The 14,947-nt window shown below is 38.5% G+C and overlaps 2 long non-coding RNA genes across 2 annotated transcripts; one reads left to right on the top strand and one right to left on the bottom strand.

The window, feature by feature from the left end:
* Positions 1–7,220: 7,220 nt before the first annotated feature.
* On the top strand, positions 7,221–8,359 carry LOC112846192 (uncharacterized). Its single transcript, XR_003219047.1, has 3 exons — positions 7,221–7,322; positions 7,432–7,713; positions 8,271–8,359. It is a non-coding gene; the product is annotated as an uncharacterized LOC112846192 (long non-coding RNA).
* LOC112846193 (uncharacterized) lies at positions 7,522–8,271 on the bottom strand. The gene is made up of 2 exons (XR_003219048.1): positions 7,951–8,271; positions 7,522–7,726 (listed from the first exon to the last, which is right to left on the bottom strand). It is a non-coding gene; the product is annotated as an uncharacterized LOC112846193 (long non-coding RNA).
* Positions 8,360–14,947: the final 6,588 nt, after the last annotated feature.

The following is a 14,947-nucleotide window of genomic DNA, read 5'->3' on the forward strand; positions in this document are numbered from 1 at the left end:
CTGGATAGAATCAATTGTAGCTTTTAGCGAAAGGAAACACTACGTCTAGATGGACAGAATCAACTTTTTTGGGGGTTCCCCTTAAACAATGCCACAATTTTAATGAAAATGTATTTGTATGTTGACAAGCAGAGTTGAGTATGTTTCAGCTGGCCTTTTTGTAAAAGTGACTGCATGCAACTGGGTTAGAGCACAGTGTTTAAATCTACAAATAGGATAAACGATGTGTATTCAGTTAACAATTAATGCAAAAACAACTGAATCAGCAAGCAGATTAGGTCATTTGAGACTTTTTTTCTAGAAACTGAAAATATATTGTTTCAGTTTCACAGACATGATGATTAACTAAAATTTCTGTCAACAGTTTTAATAACTAATTTTTGAAATTAGTTATTAAAACTTATTGAATTTTTGAGTTGGTGAATGAACTGCCATGCCAACAAATAGACCCTTTCTGTTGTTTGATCAAAACTGTAAAGAAATCTACTTACATTTTTGCAGGAATTTTAGTATCCAAACATGTTAAATGACAATAACATGCATAACTTAAATAGTATTTCTTGTCATTTGTTGTAATATTTTAAGTCAGTAAATGATGCCATGTCATGAACCATAGACTTTTGTGCCCGGGTTTATTTATTTAATAATATTTTTGGTAGTCTGTGTTTGTGGAGGTGTTTTTTGTTTGTTTGTTTTTTTTTCTTACAACAGATATTTTCAGGTTGGTTTCTTTAAGGTTATAGCCTTCTTTGTATTTCTTGTGTCTTTGACTCTCAGTGTGTCGTTTTTTGTTCCTTTTTTATTTTGTCCTTTGTTGCCTCTAATTGATTTCATTTGTGCTACCGTTATGTTTCCACTCCTCCCTAGTTACCCTTTATCCCTAATTTAAAGTCTCAGTTTGCCTTAGTTGTTGTTTTTTTTTGTGTGTGTCACAACTCGTCTAATGCACCTTAAACCTGCATTCTTTCTTGTGGCCAGCAGGTGGCAACTCCTGTCCTTTGTTTGCACCGCATCACATAAAATCATTTCTACCTGTGGGTATTAAAATTTGGGACTTTTCTTTATGACAATATTTTGTATATATTGTACATAGTATTGTTTTAACAATGGAATATTTTATTTGAATTTAACATGGAACTTTAAGTGCCTCCGTTTTGGTTGTTTTGTTTTGTTTTGTTTTTTACATAGGTGTTACTTTGTGTCTATAACAAAACAATTGCCCCCTTGGAAAAATGAAGGATTTTGAGTAAGATGTCTATCGAAGAAAGCAAAGAGTCTGTGAAGGAATATTTTTCCTGATGAATTTATGGTCACATTTGCTATTTTTAAGTCTTTCTGGATACAACATGATCTTCATCATGAAGGATGGACACACCTTCTAATTTTATGTTTTTTCTTTATGGATTTTTTATGACTATTTAAAATGTAGTCTCGCTGAAGGGATTAAAACTATGAACGAACACATTTGGAATTATGTAGTAAACAAAAAAGTGTGAAAAAACTCAAAACATGTTTTATATTTTTAGATTCTTCAAAAAAGCCACCCTTTGCTTTGATTACTGCTTTGCACACTCTTGGTATTCTCTTGATGAGCCTCATGAGGTAGTGACCTGAAATGGTTTTCCAACAGTCTTGGAGGAAGTTCTCAGAGATGCTGAGGACTTGTTGGCCCTTTTGCCTTAACTCTGTGGTCCATCTCATCCCAAACCATCTTTTTTGATAAGCGTAGGTGACACTCCATCACTCTCCTACTTGGTCAAATAGCCCTTGCACAGTCTGGAGGTGTGTTTGGGGTCATTGTCCTGTTGAAAAATAAATTATGGCACAACTAAAAGCAAACTGGATGGGATGGCATGTCGCTGCAGGATGCTGTGATTGCCATGCTGGTTCAGTGTGCCTTCAATTGTGAATAAATCCCCAACAGTGTCACCATCAAAGCACCCCCACACCATCACACCTCCTCCTCCATGCTTCACAGTGGGAACCATGCATGTAGAGACCGTCTGTTCACCTTTTCTGCATCGCAAAAAGACACGGCGAGTGGAACCAAAGATCTCAAATTCTCAGACCAAAGCACAGATTTCCACTGGTTTAAGATAAGATAACCTTCATTAGTCCCACACGTGGGAAATTTGATTTGTTACAGCAGAAAGTGGACAGTGCAAAGTTATATAGCAAAAATGAGAGAACACTGGAATAGAATAAGAATAAGATACTGTACAGAATAGTACCGAATAAAATAAAATACTATATACAATAGAATAAAATAATATATACAATAGGATAAAAATAGAATACAAATGCTATATACAACTGAGTAAAAATACAACTTTGTCAGAAAAGATTATTGCACATTAGTGGATGTGTGTGTTTGATCAGATGAAGTCCTTGTTGTGGAGTCTGACAGCAGTGGGGAGGAAAGACCTGCGAAATCTCTCCGTCCCACACCGTGGGTGCCGCAGCCACTGAAGGAGCTGCTCAGTGCTGTCAGAGTCTCCTGCATGGGGTGGGAGATGTTGTCCAACAGGGATGACAACTTAGCCACCATTATCCTGTCACGCACCACCTCCACTGAGTCCAGAGGGCATCCTAGAACAGAACTGGCCCGTCTTACATCTTACATCTAGCCCGAGCTACCCGTTGTTCTTTTATCAACTTTATTTGTTTTCACAGGGAGATGGAGGGGGAGCGCTCATGATCGAAACAGGTTCAGTCTGGATCCAAATTGGAATTGTGAGTTTCAGTGTCGGCTGCGCCCGACCTCTGAGACCCGAACTCTACACTCGTGTGTCCCAGTACCAGAAATGGATCAGTGACACCATCACCGACACAGAACCAGGCTTTGTTTCCTTCACCTCTACAGGCACTGACAGCGACTTGAGCTTTAATTGTTCAGCATTTGTACCACCTGCCCCTGCCCCTGTCCCTACCACTGCCCCTGTCCCTGTTCCTAACGTTGATGTGTGTGACAGTGTGTTTTGCAGTGGTGAAAATTTGATCCACTTCACTCCCTTCACCTCACTCTGTGTTCTCATTCCATTGCTCCATATGTTTGTTGGAAGCACTAAAATGTAACTCAACCCATGTACTCAAGTACTTTGCGTAAGTACAAACTTACATACTTTAAATCAGAACTCTTCCTTTATGCCAAGCAATTAAACAAGGAATATTATATATCTTATACCTAGGATCTTTTATGGGAAATCCTTATTTCTTTACTTTATTAACGAAAGTACGTCTTTAAAACATTATTATTAAAGCTTTGTGCTGTGTTAACATCAAATACATCAACAGCTGAAACAATGAGCAGATTAACATTTGGACACAAAATATTTTTTGTTAAAGATGATTTGTTATCCTTTCGTTAAAAATTTTCTCAATAACTGGTTTAATTTTCAATACTTTCTTAAGTTTTGACTGTATGTTGAATATTGTGGAGGGGATAATACATTTGCAATTGTCATTAGCAAAAATCATTTTAAAACAATTCCAGGGGGTGAATTGAAGTATTTCAGGTTTTAATTTTTTTTAATCATGTTTTGTTATAGAATTTTGTTAATCAAAATGTTTAATAATTAAAACATAAATAAAATAAAATAAAATAAAAACAATAAAAGCAGCTATGGTGTTTTCTTTAATGAAGCTTTCCAGATTTACAGACACATACATGTCAACATAACAGAAAAATGCTGCCTTTGGATTGGAGAATCTACATGGTGGAAAATATTTTCTGTGAATGGACTACTATTTTTATACACTCAAAAAACAGATTCAGGTCCGTCTTTCAAAGAACACATACAAATTTCGTTAGTTGTTCAGAAATGTAATTAAAAAATACCAAATTAATTTGATTTTCTTTGTGTAAACCTAAAGTTATTCTAAACCAGCAGAGGCTGATTCTGAACACAAAATGAATGAGTTTGTTGGGGCACTGGGGGTAGGGCGAGTACATTTTTGCACTTGCGCATTTGTAAACTCAAAGAAAAAAAATTCAAGCCCCTCTTTAAGCATTTAACATTTTTTTTAATCTCACTCAACGCAAATGTAGCACTCCAGTGTTACTGCAATTATTATTCGTGTGGTGAACCTAAATTATTTTCTCTTAAAGCAGTCTTTGTTACAAGAACACAAAGTTATTGAGTTACACAACGGTCCGCCCTCTTCGAAAATTTTGCGCTCTTTCAGGATCACCTAAATGAATGCAGCTGCTCTTGGCCTCTCTGTACTTTTTGGATAAAACTACACCTTCAGGTAAGGTAACATATTATTTTTTTTCATATATCCAATTGTGTATTTCTTTATGAGCGTATGGCAATGCTATTGACTATGTACACGTTAGCATATGCTACTTCCGGTGCGGAAACTCCTGTGGGGAGCTTTGTTTCCGGTGTCCTATTCGCGCCTTGTTTACGGTCCAAAACAAGTTAAGCAAATGAATGAATCAAGCAGCGATTTACATTTCTATAGATGTCTTGGGCATTTACCCAATATATCTGTAAATGATGTTCATCGACTTGTCGATATTTTTCCCCTGCACCTCAGAGCAAAAGAGAAAAGGGATTCAAATGTTATATTTCTCAGCTGTCCCTCGTTTATCGCGGGTGTTATGTTCTAAAAATAACCAGCGATAGGTGAAATCAAGTAGCCAGTTTTATTTTTTGACGCGTGGACATCGTGGACATACAGTACTGCACTTCAGAGTCACACTGCTAGCAATCGATGCAGTGATTCTGTACTGTACAGGAGAGACGTCACGGAGGAGATCGTCTGCAGGGATCAGGACGCAGGACACAATGTGATGTAAAAAAAAAAAAAAAAAAGCATGCAAACTTGCACTAAAAATCTGCGAAACAGCGAGGTGAAAGGTGAACTGCGTTATAGCGAGGGACCACTGTAATTTTGAAGGTAAGTCACAACACACCCTTCATAAATACTAATGTATAGAAACCCTTACCAGCAATCATTCATTTTTTTGTGTGGCTTTTTTTCATGGTTTGTTAACATGCTGTGTAGGTGTGTACTTGACTAGCTGATATTGACATAATGGGGAAACATCTGGTTTGACTGTTGTTCACCTGTAGTTTGACTGCTGAACATTTGCCTGTTTAAATGTCTTCTGCATGCAGTAATGCTATCAGGGCTCTGTGTGCAGGCGGATGGAGAGGTGGATCCAATCGCAGGACTCAGACACTGAATTGTAACTTAAACCTCAGCTTTATTGCTGGCACGAAAACAAAACATAAACTGAGCAATGGTAGCGAATACTGAACACTAACATGGAAACACACAGGCATAGTCTGATGGTACGACGCGACACCGGGTTGAGGAAAACACAGGGCTTAAATACACAGGGTAGTAATGAGGGAATGGGCAACAGAAGGGAGACACAGCTGGGAGAGATCAGGGCTAACGAGACGGGGGAACCAAGCTGCACACACTAACATAAGACAAAGACTTTCACAATAACACGGGAAACATGAATTACTGAACAAGCACGCAGACTTAACACTGAGAGACAGAAAATACCACATGGAACTCAAATACATGAACCCACAAATCCTAAAGCACGGAATAAACAGAAACATGAACTCTAATAATAACCATCATCATCACCACCACAAGAGAATGAGAAAACAATCCAAAACACCAAGATAACTGAAACACAAAGTACCAGAGAAACATAAAGAATAATCCATGATGCAAAAGTAAACCAAAACATAATAAACTCAAAATACTGGGTCCGACGGACCCAGAACCGTGACAAATGCAGTTCTGCTTGTGTTGAGCAATGTACACAACTGATCGATCTAAACTCTTTAAACGTCAAAATTGACCATTAGATTTTTTATGACCCAACAGTGGTGAGTGTTCCCACCTTCTCCTCTTTGTAACTTAAAGCAATCTTTCCGTTTTCGAGTTTTGGACATGACTTTGGAGTATATCTTCGCAGTAGCGATTGACCGCAAAGTAAAGCTACCGGAAATGTAATTAAACTTCTAGTTTACTATATTTATGTATGTTTTATTTCCAGGTGAATGCAGAGTTCCTGCAGATCACTACAAAACCCCTTCAGGCGAAGTTCTTGGCTCAGCTGGACAATTTAACAGACAAGCTGATGCAGATTTTTGAGGGGAGCAAAGGAGCAAAGGGCCAAAAGATCAAGGATATCATGGCGATCAGTAGTTTGGTCAGTACTAATGATAAACCCATCAATTAAATGCAATCAATGAATTACATTTTTTTCACCCTTTTTTTTCACCCTTGCATTAGTGTGATGACATCGACATAAAGAGGGAGCATACTCTTAAAAGCCTGGTGATCTACTTTAATGAAGATTCAGACCTACTGTTCAAGGAGTATCTGGTACGCTTATCACACTTTATTTTCTAGCTTCAATTTGAGTTAGGTTCATTGCACGCAAAATGCTCATATATTCAAATAAGACAATATAATTGTGAAATATGTATTATTCTTAATAGTCATTGTTGAAACTTGTACTGGAGAGCACTTTTTAAGGGGACAGATTCAGCAAAAATTCAATTGTTCATTTTTTGGGTGCTGCCATGTAGGTATCTACTGCCTCTATAAACACGGTAAATGTGAAGAAAACATTCATCCATTTTCTGTCAGTGTTTAAATTCAGTTTATTTATATAGCGGTATATCACAACAACAGTCATCTCAAGGCACTTCATAAAGTAAACACTCCAATGAAGTTCAGTTAATTATGCCAATTAGTAAAAAGTCTTCTATATAAGGAACCCAGCAGATTGCATCGAGACACTGACTAGTGTCACTGGCAGCAATCTTCTGGTTTCCGGAATAATGTGCCTAAAACAAGCTGTTTCAATAGGTTCCCAATTGTCATGAAATAAGGGAAATTGACCCAGCACACACACACACACACACGCACCTACACCTATAGACACTTGAGGAGCTGCTCCTCTATTTCAAGCCCCTCCCAAGGGGAGGTACATAATACCTAAACCCAAACTATAGCTAGGTTTCATTTGACGTAGACGTGACGTCGACGTAAAGCGCGAAAATTGACTGGCGGTCGGAAGTGAAAAAGATAAGCGCAAAATCACAGACAGACAGTACGCAAAATGCCTATGTCCTGTTGTGTTTACGGATGCTCCAGTAGGTCGACCAGAGAAACCGATAAACGGTATTTTAGGGTACCAAAAATAGCCCAACGAAGAGGAGAAAAATGAAAAATTCTAACCGAAAAATGTAGGAAAAAATGGATTTTAAATTTACGTTTACAGTCGGGAGGAGCAGAGTCTGCCAATGCCCGTGTCTGCAGCGACCACTTCGTCAGAGGTAATGTTATGTTTGCAAACGAACTTATTAGCATTAGGTTGTCGTTAAATTCTCGTTTACTTAGTGCTTTTAAGTTAGTAGTCTAATATTGACTTGATTGGGACTATAGGCTGCCCAAGTGCTTTGGATGACGAAGAGTCGGAGGACTGGGCTCCGACGGTCAATCTCGGCTACGAACGAAAACCCAGATCGGAATCAGTTCTCAAACGAGAGAAAAGAATGAAGCTTAAGGCAGAACAGCATCGATGTGCAGAGGCGATTTTGGATATGCAACAGACGGCTGAGAGCCCGGATTTGAGCCTAGTGACAGTGGAGAACCCCGAACTGCAGCTTCCAGCTGAGAATCCACAACCAGAAGACTTCAGTGTGAATGAGACATTCACTTATCCAGGTAAGATATTGTGCTGAGATGTAAAACAAACAAGAATCATGTCACTTCTCCATCCTCCTTTGCAATTACCCAAGTCTTCAGAGGTGTCTCGTTAGACCTCTGGGAATGGTTTACCTTGAAACAAACAACTGTCACTCTAACGAAGTCCTAAGGATGTGGCATGTTTGTTGACGTTAAAGCCGCTACCGCTAACTGTTAGCGTGTTTAAGATAAAGCAATATAAGAACAAACACTCACCCTTGCAAACACCAAACTGTATCCATCACGGAGACGTTTTGTTCCAAGGTTGTGGACCCACCCGCTGACAAAAAAATTGTACGCCTCCAGACTCTTGAAAGCTTTCATTTGCTGCCTAGTGTAGTAAGAAGTCTGGAGGACCAAGTAGTTGGTGATATCCACAGCCTCGATAGTAGGCAAATCCTTTACTTCTGTGGTGTATTCGGACATTTTCAAAGAATACGGATCACGTCCGATATATTTTTTAACTATCTGTTTATATCTCTCCCGAGAAACGGGGTCTAAAGTTGCACAATAGCTGCTCTCCTGACTCTCCACAGTGTCCTCCATGTTTACTTCCGCCCTCCACTCAAAAATCGCGCTGCCTCCGCACGTCATCAGAACCACGTGACCGCAACCCAACTATTGATAGAAAACAGATTGATGTGTTTTTTTTCATGTTTGGAGTGTTTATAGAGGCAGTAGAGACCCATATTTCAGCACAAAAGGAGACAAAGCTGAGTTTTGCATAATATTTCCCCTTCCAAGTGACAGAGCCCTTAAACCTGAAACATCCTGTTTTTCAGACCTCCTCCACTGAGGATGAACGGCTGAGATCCACTGCAGCAACTGTCATGGGTATTTACACCATCAGAAGAGAAGGCGTTCAGGAGCCAGAGGATGTTGGAGTTGTCATTGAAGGCACTACAGTTATGAACAACCTCGGTAGTGTCATCATGGCATTCATCGTCCTCTTTGGACTGATTTATGCACTTGATCTGAGCTATCCAAATGACCTCAAGTACACTTTCGAGTTTTGTCAGAAGATTTTAATGAATCTGGATGGACAAAGGCTCAGTACAAAGATGCAGCAAATGAAATTGAAGATGTTTGCTTAGGCAAACAAGACCCCAGCACAAAAGTTGATTTTGGCCTTTTTATCTCTTTTCTTCAAACTGTGACCTTTTTTTTTCCTTTCTTTTTTTTTGAAAAATGCAAGTTGTCTATTTTTGTCTGCTGTTCTGTTGTGAGTGATGTAACCTTTAATCTATACTACTATACATAGATAAAAGGACTGTGGGAATTTAGCTCAAAAAAAGTTTAATGGTTGTAACCAGCATCTTCTTTTTAATTGCTTTTGGGATTTTCAAAGAGACAAAACAAATGTTGACAAGTTTGGTGTCTTCCAGTGTTTTAAAGTTGGTGTTCCCGTTCTTATAAGCTTGTAAAAGTTTGAATGTAATTGGTTTTAGAGAAGTAAAGTTGAAAGTTTTTTTTATTTTTATTAAAATACCTCCCCTTTGGTAACACAAAATGTTCTTAATGAAAACCTTTTATATATATACATTATATATTTGTAATTAAGTATTTTTGGGTTGTTTAAAATGTTCGGTGACTGGCATAATATGGTGTGAATTGCAATGTTTAGTAGGTTATCATTGTGAATTTGCTGAAAACCTAACTGCAAGTGTCACTATAAATATATATACAGGGTGGGCCATTTATATGGATACACCGTAATAAAATGGGAATGGTTGGTGATATTAAAGTCCTGTTTGTGGCACATTAGTATATGTGAGGGGGCAAACTCCTCAAGATGGGTGGTGACCATGGTGGCCATTTAGAAGTCGGCCATCTTGGATACAACTTTTGTTTTTTCAATAGGAAGAGGGCCATGTGACACATCAAACTTATTGGCAATGTCACAAGAAAAACAATGGTGTGCTTGGTTTCATCGCAACTTTATTCTTTCATGAGTTATTTACAAGTTTCTGACCACTTATAAAATGTGTTCATTGTGTTGGATTGTCAATGCAACCCTCTTCTCCCACTCTTCACACACTGATAGCAACACCCCAGGAGAAATGCCAGCACAGGCATCCAGTATCCGTAGTTTCAGGTGCTGCACATCTCGCATCTTCACACCATAGACAATTGCCTTCAGATGACCCCAAAGATAAAAGTCTAAGGGGGTCAGATCGGGAGACCTTGGGGGCCATTCAACTGGCCCACGACGACCAATCCACTTTCCAGGAAACTGTTCATCTAGGAATGCTCGGACCTGGCACCCATAACGTGATGGTGCACCATCTTGCTGGAAAAACTCAGGGAACGTGCCAGCTTCAGTGCATAAAGAGGGAAACACATCATCATGTAGCAATTTCAAATATCCAGTGGCCTTGAGGTTTCCATTGACTATCGTTGTACCCCATATACCACACCAACTTCACCATTCACATAAAAGTTTGCCTCATCACTGAACAAAATCTTCTGTGTGAACTGAGGGACCTGTTCCAATTTTTGTTTTGCCCATTCTGCAAATTCTGGGTCATCCTCGTTGAGATGCTGCAGTAGCTGGAGTTTGTAAGGGTGCCATTTGTGAGTAGCTAATATCCGCTGAAGGGATGTTCGACTAATGCCACTCTCCAGTGACATGCGGCGAGTGCTACGCTGTGGGCTCTTGCTGAATGAAGCTAGGACAGCCACTGATGTTTCTTCATTGGTGACAGTTTTCTTGTGTCCACATTTTGGCAAATCCAACACTGAACCAGTTTCACGAAACTTAGCAAGCAGTTTGCTAACTGTAGCATGGGAGATGGTGGTCTCATAGGGTGTCTTGCATTGAAATCTGCTGCAATGACCCGGTTACTGCGTTCACCAGATATCAACACAATTTCGATCCGCTCCTCACATGTTAACCTCTTCGACATGTCAATGGCTGTGAACAAGGAGAAACTTGTAAATAACTCATGAAAGAATAAAGTTACATTGAAACCAAGCACACCATTGTTTTTCTTGTGACATTACCAATAAGTTTGATGTGTCACATGGCCCTCTTCCTATTGAAAAAACAAAAGTTGTATCTAAGATGGCCGACTTCTAAATGGCCACCATGGTCACCACCCATCTTGAGGAGTTTGCCCCCTCACATATACTAATGTGCCACAAACAGGACTTTAATATCGCCAACCATTCCCATTTTATTATGGTGTATCCATATAAATGGCCCACCCTGTACAATGATTCTTACGTGAAATCAGATTTTACAAATTCCAGTTTGTTTTCAGTCTTGCCTAGTAATACAAAGGTGTGTGCTATTCAGATTTGATATTCATTTCAAATGTAAGGCACTTTTTTGTGAGCACTTTGATTTTGTTAAGGTTAATTTGACCATGTGACATGTATGTTTATTCACAGTTTATTCAAGTGAATAAAACTGAGTTGAAAAAACAAATTTATTTTGTCATTTTTTTAATAATTAAATTAGTTTTCTGGTAATTAAAATTATGATTTAGTTGAACTTAAAATAATCATTTCAATTCGAAAGAAAATCTAGCTCAAATGAATGACATTGTATTGAGTTGAACCAACCAAAACCTTTCACATCTTATTAATGTAATTTTTTTCCTTTTAAATGTGTTTAAAAAATTGTGTTCTACTGACTCAATTTAATTAAATTGTCAGGATGTATGCAGATTTGGTTGAACCAAAATAAATGTATTACGTGGAAAACCTGCCATCAATCAAATTGAGTTCATCCAATGACTAATTTTTATGAGTGTATCCTGGCTCCCTGTTAAATCCATAATTGAATTCAAAATCCTGCTCCTCACATACAAGGTCTTAAATAATCAGGCCCCATCTTAAGGACCTTGTAGTGCCATATCACCCTATTAGAACACTTCGCTCTCACACTGCAGGCCTACTTGTTGTTCCTGGAGTATTTAAAAGTAGAATGGGAGGCAGAGCCTTCAGTTTTCAGGCCCCTCTTCTGTGGAACCAGCTTCCAGTTTGGATTCGGGAGACAGACACTATCTCTACTTTCAATATCAGGCTTAAAAATTTCCTTTTTGCTAAAGCATATAGTTAGGGCTGGACCAGGTGACCCTGAATCCTCCCTTACTTATGCTTCAGTCACCTTTCTCACTCACTGTCTCTGCATTTAGTTTTTACATTATAACAACATCAGTTATTCTTAATCTCTCGCTCTCCTCCACAGCATATCTTTGTCCTCTCTTCCTCCCATTACCTCCAGCTGGCAGCAGATGGCTGACACTTCCTGAGCCTGGTACTTCTGGAGTTTTCCTCCTCCTAAAAGGAACTGTCGCCAAAGTGCTTGCTAAAAGGGGGTTGTCTAATTTTGGAGGGGCTTCTCTGTATTATGGTAGGGTCTTTGATTCAATAAAAGGACTGACAATGCATTGCTTCAAATGGAGAAAGTCTTGAGGGATGGCTACTATGAGGAAAAGCAATATAACGTACAATATAAAGTAACTTGAGGTGACTGTTGCTGCAATTTTTGAGCTATATAATAAAACTGAACTGAAGTGAACAGAATTCAATTGAATTGAATGACAGTACAATCAGCAAAAGACTGAATGAGTATGGTTTGTTTGGAAGCATGCCAGTAGAAAAGACCATGGCAGCACAGCTTAGGTTTGCAAAGCAGCATTACTTTTAAATGCCTGCAGTCTGAGAGTGAAGTGCTCTAATGGGGTGATACAGTCTTAGACTTAGAGACTTTGCACAATGACAATAAAAAGCGCTATTTCTTCCACAGGGAAATTGGGTAGCTGGACCACAAAGCTGCAAAAGTAAGAAGAAGAGAAACCAATATACAATGAGGGGGGGAAAGAAATAATATAAATAAGTAAAATAAAATAAAAGCAATGTATATGTATACATATATGTGAGCGAAACTATATACATGGTATATGTGTAAGAAACATTGAAACAGAAACATTGTGGGTCTGTATACAAGGACAGTTGTATAATGTAATAAATAAATAAGGGTGGAGGGGCTATGGTCATTGAGGGTGGAGATGGTAGTTCTACTGGGACCAAAATATTGCACAGGACCGAAAAATATTGCACATACCAAGGATATTGCACATGAGCCAAAAATATTGCAGAGAACATGGAAAGACTGAGATATTGCACATAGATGATCAACAGCAGTGTCAGAGTGGATGTGTTGGGTAAGTCTGTACACACTCTTAGTTTGCATTAAGAGTTCTGACAGCCAGGAAGAAGCTGTTCTTTAGTCTGTCGGTTTTGCACCTGATGGATCTGAGCCTTTTTCCAGAGGGCAGGACTCGAAGATTCCTTGCACTGTTACTGGAGGCCAAGGTAATGAGTAATTATCTGGTTAGATACCTGGTTAGATTTCTAACATTTTTAGGGCCGAGTATAATAATCTCAGTTTTATATGAATTTAGAAGTAGAAAATTAGAGATCATCCAGGACTATATCTTTAAAATATTGCTGCAGTTTAACTAATTGGTGTTTGTTTGCTGACTTAATGGATAGATAAAGCTGGGTGTCATCTACATAGCAGTGAAAATGTATACTCAGTCTTGTAATGATACTGCCTAAAGCAGTGGTTCCCAAACTTTCTTTGCTATGCCCCCATTTGTTTTACAAGCAATACTGCGGTAAATACCTCACCACCAGTATCGCTTCACAGAAACTTTGATGGGGGCAGTTTTTTTTTCTTCTATGCAGAAAAAAGGGTATGCTCTTTTGGAGCAACATCTAACCAAGGAATAAGTTTATTGCTGTGCATGTGTTTCTGTAACTGAGATGTCAGACTATACTGGATGTCATACTCTTTCACCTCTTTTTCTTCCTCCCAAAATGTTTTTTTTGTTGTTGTTGTGAGGCTGGAGTAGCAAACCTGAGCAACAGAGTTAGTGTTTTGATTTTAAAGCTTGTCTGCGAGCAAAATAAATAGCAAACAGAGAAAGATCAAGTGTGTTAAAACAATTTATATGTAAATGCCTAGCTTGGCTTTTTTGCTGCCTCAGTTGCAGCTACAGTTCTAGTCCGGCAACTGTTTGATTCAGGAGCCACATGGGTGGCATCCTCTCACACATACACACAGCTAACTACATTTTAGTTTCTAAAAGTATTTAAAAATTAAGTTGTTACCTTGAATAAGATGACACTTTTTGGATTACAGACTATTCAAAAGAAGTGGCACTGCGTCCTCGAGTTGACACAACTTTGACTTTGGTTTGGTTAAATAGGTGAGAAACTTTCCAACTATGTGACTCTCTCAACGGCTAGATCTGAATCTTTAAAGATTTCAACAAACTTAACCAGTGACTCATGTCTTACTTGGAAAAGATTAAAACAAGATGTTCCTCTATCAAAAACTATGCGGTTTGGTTACCATGCCAAGACTCGCCATGTTACACTGAGAACTTCAACCAAACAAAAGTCAAAACTGGAATTTTCTCGAGCTACTAAAACAAGTTGTACCACAACTCATATGATACAACAATGAGGATGTTACTGACTTTATTTTTCTAAGCAAGTCATTGTTTGGAAGCATTTTTCATCACCTGGCAAAACAGCTTCTGTCTTGGCTAATTAAGTTACCAGTAAAATGATTAATTGCAGCCACAGATTCACCATAAATATCCAGATTAGTTTCAATGCATCTATAATATGTGCTAGCTCCAGTGCATCATGTAAACTGTATGATACACATACTGACCCAGGGTCAGTGTAAAATATAATCCTACCTGTGTGAACAAAGTCTGGCTCCTTTAATCCTGCATGACAAACCTCAGGATGCAGTTTTATTGAGCCTCTTTCCTGCTGGCACACCTGTTACACCTGACAGTCAGCGAGAAACTTACACTAACGTGGACATCATGCAAAGACTGCCAGACTCTGTAATACTGTAAATGTTCAGTAACCTTGGTTAACAATAATCTTTTAACTGTACCTCTCTGTCTGTGTGTCTGTGCTGAACGTTTATAAAAGTGTTGAATCAGGCTGCATCAGCTGAATCTGTTATTCGTAAATATCAGTATTTTTTATTCAGGTGTGGGAAAAATACTTAAGAGTAAACACTCCAGGACTGTTAACATTACGGTGGTCAGGAGATGTACTTCATTAATGCCCACACATATACATATACATATACATATCTATCTATATATAGATAGATAGATATGTATAAACTGACTAAAATGAATCAAACATAAAATAAATGAATAAAAACAAC

Source organism: Oreochromis niloticus, linkage group LG3 (genome assembly GCF_001858045.2).
Source record: "Oreochromis niloticus isolate F11D_XX linkage group LG3, O_niloticus_UMD_NMBU, whole genome shotgun sequence".
Classification (NCBI taxonomy): Eukaryota; Metazoa; Chordata; class Actinopteri; order Cichliformes; family Cichlidae; genus Oreochromis; species Oreochromis niloticus.